A 10,067-nucleotide genomic window follows, 5' to 3' on the forward strand; every position below is an offset into this window, starting at 1 on the left:
GAACTGTAGGCACTGAACTCCAGAAGTGAAGCATAAGGGGGAGAAAAGTGGGTCATGGGTTACTGATTTTTTTTAAAGACAATTTCTCCATTTCTTATAAGCAGACAAAAAAACAGTTTCTTAGGATAACAGAAGGTACTCTTCTTAATAACTTGTGAAGAAATAAAAACTTGAGAAATAAATTATTTAGAAAAAATAACTTAAAAAAACTGAATACAATGAAAAAATCTTGTAAGTCACAAGAGAAAATGTTACATTATTTACAGAACTATGTCAATTTGAATGACAGTGAATTTCTCATCTGAAACTACGGAGGTAGAAAAGGAAGCGGCATAATAATTTTCAAAAAAAAAAAGAGGACTATTTATTAAAAAGAAAAGAAAAAAAATCTGTTGACCACTAATTCTATATCCTTAAGGAATGAGGCAAAAATAAAACTTTCTTACACAAAAGAAAATTAATAGAATGTGCTTCTAGCATACCTACCCTTAAAGAATGATTAAAGTATGTTCTCTAAACAGAAAGGGTAACAGAGTATGACTTAGAATTTCAGAAAGTAAAGAACATATGGTAAGATATAACAGACAATCATATTTCTCATGTTTTTCACATCATATTAGATGGCTAAAGAAATTAAAAAAAAACATCTGATATAGTGCCCAGTGGATGTAGAGGTAATGCATGGGACAATTATATTTAAAAGGTGGAAAGGGTAAGGTGACTGAAATGGAAGTAAATGGAAGTCGTAAACGGCTGACCCCAGTAAACTTTGGTAAGTTATACATGTGTATTACAATACCTAGAGTCAACATTCCCACACTTAGCCATTGATAAAACAACCACACATAAAATAAGCAAGATAAAGATCTGAACAACCAATCAACCAACAGGACCTAACTGACATAATTAGAACAGTCTAGTCAATAAGAGCAGAAGGCATACTTTTGTTCAAATACCCATGAAATACTCACTAAGACAGACCATAGCCTGGGCCATAAAACAAAACTCAAAAAATTGAAAACTGAAATTATTATATAAAGTATGGTCTATGATCGTAATAGCATCAAAAACTGATAACAGAAAAGCAAGAAGAAAATCTATAAACACTAGGATATTAAACAACACATTTCTAAACAATACACATGTCAAAGAGGCAATCTCAGAGGAAATTATAAAAATACTTAAGATTTAATGCAAAGGAAAACACAGTATATAAAAGTATATGAAGTGTAGCTAAATCAGTGATGGATGGGAAATTTATTATATTAAATAACAATATCAGAAAAGAGAATTCTAATTTCTTATATTAAGAAGCTAGAAACAGGAGCAAAGTAAAAACAAAGCAAACATAAAATGAAAAAAGAAATAAAAAGAAGAAAAGAGGGCCAGCTGGTGGCAGAGTGGTTGAAATGGCCAGATCTCACATGGCCAACAGCACAGTTCAAGTTCCAGACGCAGTAGCTTGAGAAACACACTGGGCACACGTACATGTATGCCCCAAATCTCAAAAGGAGAAATGAAGCAGAACAGATTGTGGTGTGACTATCCTTCCTGGGAGTGCTTTCTCACATTTCTTCTCTCTCTGTCTCTCCAGTGAGTGCATGGACAGCCAAGCAAATTAAAAATAGTAAGTGAAAAAAACCATGAAAATGGGAACCAGCAGTTAGCATAATGGCTATGTCGCTGGACTCCCATGTAGTCGACCGCGGTTCGCGTCTCGGACCCGGTGGCTTAAATCTCACGCCGGGTGCGTGTGCGTGCGTGCCCAAGATCCCGAGAGGAGAATGGAGGAGAAGGGATTGCGGCGTGACCATCCCCCCTGGGGGGTGATTTCCCGCTTTCTGTCTCTATGTCTCTCTCTGTCTGTCTGGTGAGCGCACGCGCCCTATAGCGAAAACCTCTCCAAAAAAAAAAAAAAAAAAAAACCATGAAAATGACAAAAGAAAAAGATAAAAATTAATGAAACAAAAAGCTGTCATTTTAAAAAACCAACCAATACCACAAACATTCACCAAGAGATACAAGTCACTAATAACAGAAATGGAATGGGAGATACAACCACATATCTTACAGCCATAAAAATATAATTAGGTTGGGCCAGCAGGATGTGTTACAGTTAAACACTGGACTCCCACATGGCCAACTGTGCTTTGACTCACAGAGTTGGTGTGAACTCCCAGATGGCCCATTGCGGTTTGACTCCCAGACCATAAAAATTATTCCAGGTGTGTGTGCATGTGTGCCCAAAATCTGAGGAGAAGAAAGGAGGAGGAGGGACTGTGGGATGGCCATCCACCCTAGGGGGTGATTTCTCACTTTCCCTCTCTGTTTCTCTTTGTCTTTCTCAGGTGAGTGCACACACCCTATGGTCAAAAGATAAATAAATAAAACTTTAAGAAAAGTGATCTATCAATCATCTATCTCTAAATAAAATAAGGGAACACTCTGACCAAGCAGAATTTATCCCATAAATGTAGGAATAGGTCAACATCAATAAGGCTATTAATGCAATTCACTATATAAACAGATTACATTGGGAAAAAGCCCTTGTGATTATTTTAATAGATGCCAAAGAATTCTTTGACTAAACAATTATTATTAATTTTAAATTCTTAGAAAGCAGAGAATAAAAGTGAACTTCCCTAATTTGATATGTTGTCTGTCAAAACGTATACTAAGCATACTTAAAGGTTAACCTTAAAGACAGAAACTACCAGCCAATTGGTTATTAGCCAACAGTATATTTATCTCTTTATTGTTCTTCAATTTTGTTAATTACATCTCAGGTCACTTTTTCTATAATTGAAAAGCATTCCTGGACTGGCAGGTGGCTTGATGGTTGAAGGAGCTGGACTCCCACATGGCTGACTGTAGTTCGAGTCCCAGACCTGGCAGCTTGCTTTCTCACTTTCTCTTCCTCTCTCTCTCTCTCTGGTCAAAATTTTATATATATATGTATACATACATATATGTATATATACATATACATACATATATGTATGTATACATATATATATTCATATATATTCTATTTATATTTAAATAAAACTATTAGAATATATATTAATTTATATAGTTTTATTTATATATAAATAGAATATGCACACACACACACACATATATATATTTAAATAGAATAATTCTTAAAAAAGAAAAAAAAAAGAAAGAAATAAAGAAAGCATCCTTAAGTGAGAATCAGCTGACAGATAACTTTTGGAGATCTGAAATCTTTTTTGGCCCTAATCTTAAAAGATACTCTTACTGCGAATGAAATTTGTACTGATGAGCTTTCTTTCAGTATACTGAAAATGTTATTGTACTGTCTTACGGTTTTTACTGTTTTTGAGACATTAGTTGCTATTCTAACTTCTCTTGAAAAAATTATTTTTAACCATTTCATCTCCTATCCTTTGGGAGCCTGAATGATAGGCTTTCCTTTTTTGTGCTCCATGACTCAAATCTTCTGTTTTTATTTTTTTTTTCTTTTGCCTCTATGCCATATATTGGGTAAATTCTATCTATTAACTAATTCCCTCTTTAGTTGTACCTAAGTATAGTCAATGTATTTTTCATTTTACTTATTATTTCACTTCTAAAAGCTCTATATGGCTCTTTTCAAATATACTAGACCACTTACATAGTTTCTTGTGTTTTACAGATATTTTTAAACATGTCAGCTGTCAGTTTATACCATGTCATTCATTTCTGGGTCCTTGATAAATTTTCTCTATTCATCTTTCATATTCTATTTCACTCTAATTTTTCCACATGTAAATTTATCTAAGTTCATTTCCCAAAGCAGAGACTCACACATATAAAAGTTCATTTCAGACTCTTCATTTTGGTACAGCAGAGTCAGAACTTGTAAGGTATTTAGTTTTTTTTTTTTTTTGGAGAGGTTTTTGCCATAGGGCGCGTGCGCTCGCCAGACAGATAGAGAGAGACGGGAGACAGAAACCGAGAAATCACCCCCCAGGGGGGATAGCCACGCTGCAATCCCTTCTCCTCCATTCTCTCGGGATCTTGGGCACGCACGCACATGCGCCTGGCATGAGTTTTAAGCCACTGGGTCCGGGACATGAACCGTGGTCGAATACGTGGGAGTCCAGCGACATAGCCATTACGCTAACTGCTGGTCCCTGTAAGGTATTTAGGTTTTAAAGACTGTGACTAAGGGCAAAATCTAGCATGCTCAAAATGATCTTCAAGAATCTCTTACATTGTCAATAAAGTTTTCTCTATAGTCTTTAAAAAAAAAATTTCATCATGGGACCAGCAGTTGGCGTAATGGCTATGTTGCTGGACTCCCACATAGTCGACAGTGGTTCGAGTCCCGGACCCGGTGGCTTAAACTCTTGTGTGCGTGCCCAAGATCCCAAGAGGAGAATGGACAAGGGGTTGCAGCGTGGCCATCCCCCCGGTGGGTGATTTCTTGCCTTCTGTCTGTTTCTGTCTTTCTGGCGAGCGCACGCACTCTATAGCAAAAACCTTTCCAAAAAAAAAAAGTTGATCATAATAATAAAAATTCCTCTATCTTTAAATTAATTATTTAATATGAAAAATAAAGGCAGTAATTATATTATTTATACAATAAGAGGAAGTTAAAGATAGCTGGATCCTACAAGGCCAGCTGAGTAGCTGATTCCCAGACCCAGCAGTTTGAAGAACACACTAGGTGTGTGTGTTCACATGCCCAAAATCCTGAAAGGAGAATGGAGGAGAAGGAATTGTAGTGTGGCCATTTCTCCAGACCGTGTGTGTGTGTGTGTGTGTGTGATTTCTCACTTTAATTCTCTCTCTCTTTCTCTCTCTGTCTCTGTAAAGCACACACACCACAGCAAAAAAACAAAAACAGTTTTCCTTGATTAGCCATGTTTTATATGTAAATCTAACATCTTTTGATTCATATGTAAATCTAACATTTTTTAAATCAACGTATTATAACTTAAATTTTAAAAAAGAACCCACATCCTACTAAATTTAACAGAGGTATAATACAAACTATATCAGTATGTTTTTTTTACACACATACATGATTACTTTATTCAAGAATAGACTTTGTATACTTAAAACCTGGATTTTTAAAAGACAGTTCATTTAATTTAGCTTTTCATGAGTCTTTCTAAGAGGTTGTAGTTTATTATTAGTTCAGGTTCTTTTTGCACTTGCATCATCAAAATACAATGCAACATGTTGTAAATTTATTTTTATTTAAATTTCAATTTATTTTATACATTCAGTCAGTATACATCAGTTAGTTTGTCAAATGAATTTACCCAACATGAACACACCTCACACAAGTCCAGTCCAGTATACTATCAAGAGACATAATCCATCTCTGTGTCCCATAAATGTCTGGCCTCTCCATTTTTCTCCTTAATTTCCTTTCTCATGTTTTCCCCCTTCTCCCACTCTCTTCCCACACTGATTTCAGTATCCTTAACCATTTCCCATGCTTCTATATCCTCTAGTCTTTCAGTTTCTGCCATAGAGTGCAATTGGTACGTGTTAAGTGGAGACATACACTGTCTCTCTTTCATAGTCTGGCTTGCCTCACTCAGCAGTAAATCTTCTATATTTGTCCACTTTTCATCAAATGCCAGGGTCCTGTTGTTTTTAATGGCTAAGTAATATCCCATAGAGTATATGTGCCACACTTTTTCAACCTTTTTACCTGTTCATGGACATTTGGGTTGGTGCCCTGTCTCAGCAATTATGAATAATGCTGCAATAAACACATGTGCAAACACTTTTCTGACTGAGCATTGTCCTATCCTTTGGGTAGATACCTAAGAATGGAATTGCTGGATCATATGGTTGTTTTATTTGCAGACTTTGAGGACCCTTCACATTGTTCTCCACAGTGGCTGGACCAATTTATATTCCCACCAGCAGTGCATAAGAGTTCCTCTTTCAACCACAGCCCCACCAGCACTTATAATTTTTTTAATTTTTAATCTTCGCCATTTTGACTGTGGTTAGGAGGTATCTCATTGTGATTTTGTTCTGCATCTCCGTGATAAGAAATGTTGAGCACTTTTTCATATGCTTTATGGCTGTTCATATGTCTTCTTGAGAGAGTTGTTTGCACAGCTCATTTTCCCATCTTTTTTTCAAGAATTATTTATTTCCATTTGTTATTATTATTTTAATTTGAACAGAGAGAGACAGAAAGAGAGAGAAAGGGAGGAAGCAACCTGCCCAGTCCAAGACTTGAACCACGGTTAGCTATGTGGGAATTCAGAGCCCTTAACCACTATGCCACTGCTGGAACCATTTTCCCATTTTTTAATTAGGTTTTTGGGTAGGCTGTGTATTCTGGTTATCAGTACCTTAATCTGAGGCAGAGTTTACAAAAATACTCTCTCATTCTGAGGGTTGTCAATTAACATTAATTACTGTGTCTTTTGCTGTGCAGAAACTTCTTAATCTGGTGTAATTCCCACTGGGCTATTTTTGGGATTATTGCCTGTGCTTTGGGAGTCTTAGGTAAAAAGTCTTTACTTACCCCAGTGTCTCCCAGAGTTTCCCCAGTGTTTTCCACCAGTAGTTTAATAGTTAGCAGTCTTAGGTTAAGCTCTTTGATCCATTTTGAGTTGATTTTTGTTAATGGTGTGAGATATGGGTCCAGGTTCATCTTTCTAAAGGCAGATACCCAGTTTTTCCAGTACCATTTGCTAAAGAGTTTTCTTTTTTCTGAATTGACTGGTACCCTTACCTTTTGTCAAAAATCAGTTAGCTGTATGTTTGGGGATTTATTTCCAGGGTCTCTATTCCGTTCCATTGGTCTGCATGTCTGTTTTTGTGTCAATACCATGCTGTTTTGATTGTCACAGCTTTATAATATATTTTGGGGTCAAGAAGTACGATGCCTCCTAGTCCACTTTTCTTGTGTAGGATTGTTTCAGCAATAGAGTCTTTTATGATTCTATACAAATTTTATGATTGTGTTTTCTAAATCTGTAAAGAATGTCTCTGGCATTTTGATTGAGACTGCATTAAATATGTTGCTTAATTTGGGTAGAATAGCCATTTTTATTATTAATCCTTCTGGTCCAAGAACATGGGATATCCTTCCACTTTTCTGTGTCATTTATTTCATTTTTAAAATTTTTTTTTTTCGTATTTTTCCTTGTGGAGGTCTTCAACTTCTTTGATTATATTTATCCCTTGGTATCTTATAATTTTTGTCGCTATGGTAAATGGGATTAATTTTTTCAGTTCTACATCAGTTTGCTTGTTGTCCGTATATAGAAATCCTATAGATCTTTGTATGTTGATTTTGTATCCTGCCACTTTATTGTATTAATTTACTACCTCCAGAAGTTTTTTAGTGGATACCTTTGGGTCTTATATGCATACAATCATGTCATCTGCAAATATAATTTCACTTCTTCAAAAAATCCCTATTTTAATGGCCTTTATTTTATTCTCTTTTCTGACTGCATTGGCTAGGACTTCCAGCACTATGTTGGAAAGGAGTGGAGAAAGTGGGCAGACTTGTCTTGTACCACTTTTTAGTGGAAAAGCTTTCAGTTTTCCCCCATTTGTATAAGATTAGCTACAGGTTTTTGAAAGATGGCTTTTATTGTGTTGAGAAATGGTGTTTCTATGCCAATTTTGCTGAAAGCCTTAATCATGAAGGGATACTGCATTTTGTTGAATGCTTTTTCTTCATAGATTAAAATGATCATATGGTTTTTATCTTTCTTTCTGTTAACATGGTGCATTATGTTTATGGTTTTACATATGTTGAACCACCCTTGCATACCTGGAATAAAGCCTACCTGGTTGGGACAAATAATCTTTTTTATATATTGTTGGATATGATTTGCCAGTAACTCGTTGAGAATTTTTTTTATCTATATTCATCAGCGATACTGGTCTATAGATTTTCTTTCTTGTTGTGTCCTTATCTGTTTTGGAGATAAGGGTGATGGAAGGTTCCTTCTTTTTGGATCTTTAAAAATAATTTGAATAGAATGGGGGTTAACTCTTCTCTAAAAGTTTTGTAGAATTCAGAAGTGACACCATCAGGACCTGGGCATTTCTTTGTTGGGACGTTGTTTATTACTGCTTCAATATCATTGTTATGGGTCTATTCAGGTTTTCTATGTTCTCCTGAGTCAATCTGGGTAGATTACATGCATCCAGGAGTTTGTCCATATAATTCAGGTTTTCTTCTTTGTTAGCGTACAGTCACTCACAGTATTCTCTAATGATGTTTTGTATTTCTATTGTGTGTGTTGTAATACTGCCTGTTTCATTATGAATTTGATTTATCTGGTTCCTATCTCCCTTTTTAATTAGTCTAGCTATTGGTGTGTCAATCTTGTTTAGCTTTTCAAAGCAGCAGCTTTTGCTTTCATTTATTTTCTGTATGGTTTGTTTATTTTTTATTTATTTCTGCTCAAATCCTTATTATTTCTTTATTCCTAACATTTTTTAGATTTTTTTTTCCAATTTCTGAGGCATGATGTTAGGTTGTCCATTTGTCACCTCTCCATCTTTTTCTTATGCACACTAATTGCTATGAACTTCCCTCTTATGGCTACTTTTGCTGTGTCCCATAGATGATGGAGATTCATGTATTCACTATCATTGGTTTTCATGAATCTTTTTATTTCAGTCTTAATTTCTCAAGTAGCTGGGAAATCATTCTGGGGAAGATTATTTAGTTTCCATGTGTTTGTGTATTTTCGAGGGTTTTTCCTGAAATTAGTATCAAGTTTAATTCCATCATGGTCAGAGAAGATGCTGACTCTGTAAAGGCTTGTTTTGTACCCTATCATGTGATCAATCTTCAATCATGTTCCATGTGGGGATGAGAAAAATATGTATTTTGTGGTTTGGGTGTAAAAGGTTCCGTAGATGTCTGTCAAGTCCATTTGATTTATAATATCATTAGGATTCTGAATCTCTTTGCATATTTTTATCTAGATGATCTGTCTAAAGGAAATAATGGGGTGCTGAGCTCCCCAACAATTACTGTGTTGCAGTCTATCTCTCCTTTTAGATCTAGCAGTCTTTATGTATTGCAGTATTTCTGAGTTGGGTGCACAGATGTTTGTAAGTGTCATATCTTCTTGATGAATTAGCCCTTTTACTGCTCTGTAAAAGGTCCTTCCTTCTTTTTTTGCTTTAAAGTCTATTTTTTCTGAGATCAATATCACAATTCCAATTTCCTTTGTGGTTTCTGCTTGTATGGAATATCTTTTTCCAGCCCTTCACTTTTATTCTATTTTATTCTTTTATTCTATCCATGAGATGAGGTTCCTGCAGGCAGCAGATTGACAATTTCTGTTTGTTTTTTTTTAATCCATTCAGTATCTCTCTTTTTTTTTTGTTTGTTTGTTTTTTTGAGATTGTTCAAACAAATTACTTAATATTGATTAACTACAAAATTGCATATGCAATACATGGCCACTATTACAGGATTTGGCCTTCTAGAGAAGTATGTAAACAGGCATTCTATTAAGATTCTGCCTTCTTAGAAAGGTGAGAAATGACCCAAACTAGAAATGACCCAAACTCCCAACCCAGAAAGAAGTTATCTAAATTATCATATTCTTTAAAAAGTTCCAACAGGTTCTTAATACAAGAGTAATTTACAAACTCAGCTTTTTTCCTTAACATTTTTCTATGAAGTCTCATTTTTGACCAAAAGAAGACACAGGTTTCTCATTAAACTTTGTTTTAATGGGTCTCAAAATTCTGTGACAGATTTTTGGTCAAGTTGTTTCCATTAAAAAGTACTGATTTTAAAAACTAATAACTTAAAACTGCCACACACAAAAAAATGAAATGGTTCACAAAACAATTTCCTTTCCTTCTGAAGGTTTTACGATGCATTATCATTAACCAGTCTTTTACTATTAAACTTAAATGGCCAATTGAGACAAACAGTTCTGAGACTGTTCTTCCACCACCGATTAAGACTGGGGTGGCAGGAATTAGGGATATTCATTCAGCCTTCTGAGCTTTCTGGGCAGACTCAGTGACCTTGCCAGTTCCAGCAGCCTTCTTGTCCACGGCTTTGATGACACCAACAGCAACTGTCTGTCTCA

General features: G+C 35.3%; 1 protein-coding gene and 1 pseudogene across 1 annotated transcript in view; both read right to left on the reverse strand.

Annotated features, from left to right (window-relative positions):
- Positions 1-10,067, reverse strand: part of CNTLN (centlein) — a 312,203-nt gene that overhangs the window by 80,296 nt on the left and 221,840 nt on the right. The gene's annotated exons all lie outside the window — the stretch shown is intronic.
- LOC106734165 (elongation factor 1-alpha 1 pseudogene) overlaps positions 9,884-10,067 on the reverse strand; it is a 1,481-nt pseudogene continuing 1,297 nt past the window's right edge.

The sequence above is a fragment of the Tupaia chinensis genome, unplaced genomic scaffold (assembly GCF_000334495.1).
Source record: "Tupaia chinensis unplaced genomic scaffold, TupChi_1.0 Scaffold149424_1, whole genome shotgun sequence".
In the NCBI taxonomy this organism is placed as follows: Eukaryota; Metazoa; Chordata; class Mammalia; order Scandentia; family Tupaiidae; genus Tupaia; species Tupaia belangeri.